Raw genomic sequence first — 6004 nt, 5'->3', positions numbered from 1 at the left:
CTGGTCTTAGCAGCGCTTGGGGCAACACTGAATGCGTCGAAGACACGTTATCTCCCGTCCAAGACGCCAATTTTCGGCCTGTCCTTGGCAAAGTATCAAGCGAAAATGACACCCCACAGTGAATGACTGCCGTATTTACGCAATTCAAAAAGCACCTAATTAAAAAAAAAAGAGTTATGAAAATTGCCTCGGAGTTACAATCGGATACGAAACCGGGACCACGTTCGCGGCGTTGGTAATAGTGTACTGTCAGCGTCGTTGTCATCACCGGGCAATTTTTCTCATAAGTGGCGATAAACTCTATAGTTGGCGACGATTATGCGCCACTTTCGTTACAAAAGCTCATTCAAAAGAATTTAGTTTAAGTGCTCACCCGCTGGCAGCAGATCGAACCTCGTCGCGTGTTCTCCATGTGTTGGCGTCTTGGGCGTGTCGCAGGACGAACTAGCGGAGTGGTTATTCTATAGCATCGGTCACCATTCTTATTAGCGATGTGTGCCGAGTGGTGTCACGCGGAATATCAAATGCAGTGCACCGCACGGAGAACGACATGGTTGTGGTGCATAGCACAAATATATGTTGCTTCTATCAGCCCCCCCCCCCCCCCCCCCGCGAAATGTTTTTGGGCTGTCAATGCACCGCCGACCAAAGCAACCCCCGGCGCCGGAAATCATTCTGTATTTTGTCTAGAATGTCTTTTTCATGCTCGAAAAGACATTTCACCGCGAAAATTGCAAACTCGGGCTGGATTTCGTGGCAAAACGCCCATGCACCGGGAGTCGCATAACGCAAACAGCCCCATCCAAGCACAAAGTTTCAATGGCGTTTTGATGACAATTAAACGGGCTCCCACGGCATCTCGAGGAGGCCGCGGAATCTACGGAGCGCATGGATACCAATTCCAAAACTTTATGGGTTTATATCTCATAAACTTTTGATGTGAAAGGTGCATTGACATTTCCAAAGTAGTGCTTTAGATTTTCCATTGCGGAACTTTGTGGGTCTAATATATATGCTATCATAAACATTTGACGCCAAAGGTGCATTGACTTTTCTAAAGTCTTGCATCGGAACATACAACGGGACAAGCCAAATCAACACACTATTAGACAAGTTGACAAAGCACGCAGCGAGGTCCGATGAGACGAAGCGTTGTGGTGGTTCATTTGTGCCGTCATGTCACATAAAAAAATTTTTTTTTCACCTACGCCAAAGCATCCATGTTAAGACACTAAAGCCAGCCAAGGTAACTATACGTTCTTATTTATTTTTTCTACTTTGACTTTTATTCGCGAGGACACATCTTGGCCAATTTTTAATAAAAGGTTGACGACCTAAATGAAAAATTCGAAACCAGCAGTCACTAGAAGTCTCCCCCCCCCCCCCCCAAGTTTTTCTTTTAAATGCAACAAACTTCGTCAAATTTGGTGCAGTGGTTGCCAAGAAAAACGAATTCCCCTTGTACATTTATTTAGATAGGAGCACCCGAGCTAAAGCTTCCTCTTAAGGAGGATGCCGAGCTGCAACGTAAATTCAAATTCTCCACATCTTTTAGAGCTATTTATTTTCCTGTATACGAGGCGTACTGCGTGGTGGCTGCAGGTGTTCTGGCTTGCATGAGTCGCTCAGCACTACACGCTGTGTTGCTGGATACGGTCACCCGAGTCTTGGCGGCCGGAGCGACCCAAGCTTCGTCGTGCCGGTACCTCGGCAGTTGTAAACAAAGTACTGCGGTTGCTTGTCAGAACATAGCAGTCTGATAAAATTTTTGTGCAGGTTGTTTAAAAGAGCCTTGTAGTAATTCTAAAAGATATGGCGCCTATCATCCCTGGCCAATGAGGCTTTGCAAGCGTGTCAAAACAGCACCACGGAAGGACACGTTTTGTCTACGGCACGGGTCTACGGTAACTTAAATGGTTGGATAAGAACACCTATGGTTTAGTTTGTAGCAATTGCTACGAACGGGTGGATGTCCGATTTTCCCTTCGTTAATTACTTCTCTCATCCTTGCGGGTTTTCGCGGAACTATTACGTCAAACTCTTGCCTTAATTTGCTTCGTGTTGCCCACAAATCCGACTTCGCCCTGCCATCCGCTAGCCGCCTGGTTAGCTCAAATGGTAGAGCGGCTGCCCCGGAAAGGCGGTGGTCGCGGGTTCGAGTCCCTGACCAGGACGAATTTTTCTTCAACTTTGAGGCTTTTCTTTCGAGGAACCTGTTTGGGTTTCCTTAGCAGCAAATGCTACGAACAGGTGGATGTCTGATTTTCCCTTCTTTACCTACGCATAACGCCTAATAAGCTCTGCCATGTCTGCACACTCAACTTAGCTGCTTGATCAAAGCATAATATGATATTTGAGTGTACTCAGGCTAGAGATACGCTGAAGTTGTGTTTGCCTTGGTGGAAGTGACACTTCTCATGATTCAGTTCTTATGATATGACTAATAAAAAAATCGGGGCCCTCGGTTAACTTCCTTTCTTCTCGTTTACTTCGCCAGCAAAGTCACAACGGCGGTTTCTTTCACGCTGTGAACGTGCTCGGCAGCATAGAGCTTTTCCCCTTTACGAGGAATGGCCGGGCGTATCCGACCGTCTAAAATTAAGATTGGTCTGAAACCACACAGTAAAACTTGCGCCATTTAAATCGTTTCAAAACAAGCATGAACAAGCGATCACGTTAGCAGATCCGCGTGGGCAGCGTGAGTAGCGTGGTCCGTCAGTGTCAGTTTTGACGGAAGGTGCCGCAAGAGGCGCTGACGATCGCTCCTCGGACGCGCCGCCTGGGCAGTGTCAGGAGCGTATAATAGAAAGCGCTTGGTGGCGCAACCCACCGCCACGTTCCAAAGGCGACGCTCATAACATCCATCCATCCATGCGCCACAGAAGATAGCACGGAAGAAGGAAACTAAGGACAGGGCCTGACGTCACTCTTTGTGAAGCTAAAGTGAAGCCGAAAGTTGGCGTTGCTCATGGCGTTTCTCCGCCTATCGGGCCAGCTCTCCTCTCTTGTGTACATTTCTCGCGAAACCACGCCGCGCTGCGCGCAACTGTGCTGCTCGGACCCGTGCGCTCCGCAGCAATACTAAGCAATCGTTAGCACGTTAGCATGATTCCGCGAAAGAGGGCAAAATTTCCCGCTGATATTCCTTCGTCCGTAGCCAATGCCGTGGCGCGGTACATTGCGTACAGCGTTGCATACGCGTTCATTTCACGAACTTTAGCTCCTCCTGTCCCACCTGGCCACAGCAACATCCGGTAGAGCACGGTCCAGATAACACAGCGCAACAAAGCACGGAGACCAACGCAAACCTGCCCGCACGGCGCCTTTGCCACGGTACGAAACCTACGGAGCAACACGTGTGAGCGCACAGAACCATAACAAAGCCGCCATTGTGGCCCGAAAGGCGTGGCCGCTACAGCAAAGAAATAAAAAAAAGACAGCAAGAAAGAGGAGAACCTACTACGTCATTTCCTCCACACTTTTCTCCTAGCGCGCGGAGGGGGTAGGGCATGGAGGAAGGAAACTGAGGAGAGGCCCTACCCCCTCCGCGCGCTAGGAGAAAAATGTGGAGGAAATGACGTAGTAGGTTCTCCTTTGTTTTGCTGTTTTTTTATTTCTTTGCTGTAGTGTTCCCGCCTATCGGGCCACAATGGCGGCTTTGTTATTGTTCTGTGCGCTCACACGTGTAGCTCCGTAGGTTTCGTACCGTGGCAAAGGCGCCGTGCGGGCAGGTTTGCGTTGGTCTCCGTGTTTTGTTGCGCTGTGTTATCTCGCAGTGCTCTACCGGATGTTGCTGTGGTCAGGTGGGACAGGAGGAGCTAAAGGTCGTGAAATGAACGCGCATGCAACGCTGTACGCAATGTACCGCGCCACGGCATTGGCTACGGACGGAGGAATATCCGCGGGAAATTTTGCCCTCTTTCGCGGAATCATGCTGACGTGCTAACGATTGCTTGGTATTGCTGCGGAGCGCACGGGTCCGAGCAGCACGGTTGCGCGCAGCGCGGCGTGGTTTCGCGAGAAATGTAAACAAGAGAGGAGAGCTGGCCCGATAGGCGGAGCAACGCCATGAGCAACGCCAACTTCCGGCTTCACTTTAGCTTCACAAAGAGTGACGTCAGGGCCTGTCCTCAGTTTCCTTCCTCTATGAAAGATAGAGTGCCAACAATGGAGGCAGAGGACACCCTTGCTTCAGTCCTCAGTGAACGTGTAGTAGTGCTTCATTGCTTTTCCGACCTTCCCATACGATTTGTACTCAGTTGTCTCTATATGTATCTACAGTGTGCTAGAATAGGGGCAGTGGGTTCAGATGACGGCTCCGCTCGAGGCCATTGACGTCGCCTCCGAGAGATGGCGCTACAAACATTTACAGTCCTGCGCCTACGCTATGCGGTTTCTGCGGGTTATTTCAGCGCATAGCGTAAATCTAAATAAGTTGTTGCTATCAGTATTACCGGAAAGGCGTCAATTCGTATTTTGTGCTATATATTAAAAAAAACTTTTACTATTATGACTGCGACGGCTCGGGAGGCGTTATCGATGACCTCGCGAGTACATAAATTTGGGTGCTGGTTCGCCACCAAAGCGGGCAGCTTGCGGTAGTTTGTAGCAGTTACTGTGACGATAATGTGAGTGCGATGATTCGTTTTATCTACATTTAGTACCAGTAATCACTGTGTAATCGTCCACTGAGGTTCGCTAAGGCCAGCGCCGAGCGTGCGCCGCTCATTAGCAGTGGACCGTTGCCCAAACTGACCGCACTTGGTCAAGTTGCGGACAGTTTTTTTTTTTTTTTCGTCCTAAATGCGACGTGTGGGTACACATCGCGTGCGCCGCTCTCATTAGCAGTGAACTGTTGGCCAAGCTGACCGCACTTGGTCAAGTTGCGGACAGTTTTCTTGCGTCATAAATTCGTGCGCCAAGGCGTCTGCTTCTCAGTGATGCCCATCTCAGCCGCTGAACTATGGTTCGCAATGGCCTGGAAGGTGCTCGTTGAATTCACTCCTGATTGTCTATTCAAAAGCACTTTGCGCAAGTACTTGCACCGGATGCACTGCCCTCCTGAAAAGAAAAGAACCTGGTTAAAGTATGGTTTACAAACAAAAATACATTATGATATTGACATTGTAAGTCTAATGCAAATTTGATGCCATATTTATAATTCTAACCTTTGGAACTATGCCGAGACATTTGCTGTTGAACTATGCTCCCTGCTTTACTGTCAGCTGATTCTTAATCGCGATGCCGTCAAGAAGGCTTGGCAGTAATCATCAGCATCGATCCAGAGCTCCGACACTAAGTTCAGCGGCCTTGTTTTTTCTAGCAAGTTTCCTGCTTCTTCCAAAGAGCTCAAGCAACATTTTTGGGTTATTCGCCCATCTGACATACATTTTTGCGTAGACGTCAGGTAGCCTGTCACAGACAAACATAACCACTTTTTCGGATACGACGATCGCTTCCTCACCGAAGTCCAATAGTACTCCATCTATAGGTTTGGGAAGCTGTGCTTTGTCCAGTATTTTGACGGAGTTTTCAGTTTTAATAAAAACCTTAAACTGTTTTACACCTAAGATGAGCTGGCTGCTGCTAGTGTCACTTCGTTAGCGCCGAGTATAGTTAACATTCTCGGGCGACAACTGGTGCGAGTTATAACGGCTCGTAAGGCGTGCTCCGAGTTTTTTTGCTGCCGGTCGACGGTTCAGATTCTTGCCGCTTTCGCTTGCTCCTAGGTTTCAGAGTTTTTTTTTTGGTGAGGTACGCAGGGAGATTCGGAAGAATCGTCGGAACAGCGTCTTCTGTCGATGTTGGCTTCGTACCCGGAATGCGTACCTCTTTGCCGTTAACGACGTGAACGAAGTCCCTGATTATATAACGCGGCTCAAAGTGCAATTCGCACACAACACATGTTTGGTCAAGCTTCTTATTAGTCTTCATGGTGTAAGTTTCTTTCCCACTGATGTCTCCTTTCTCCGATTTGTGGGACGCTGAAAAGAGACTCCTTCGG

The sequence above is a fragment of the Dermacentor andersoni genome, chromosome 7 (genome assembly GCF_023375885.2).
Source record: "Dermacentor andersoni chromosome 7, qqDerAnde1_hic_scaffold, whole genome shotgun sequence".
NCBI classification, from domain to species: domain Eukaryota; kingdom Metazoa; phylum Arthropoda; class Arachnida; order Ixodida; family Ixodidae; genus Dermacentor; species Dermacentor andersoni.
Note: the sequence above shows the minus strand (reverse complement) of the source record.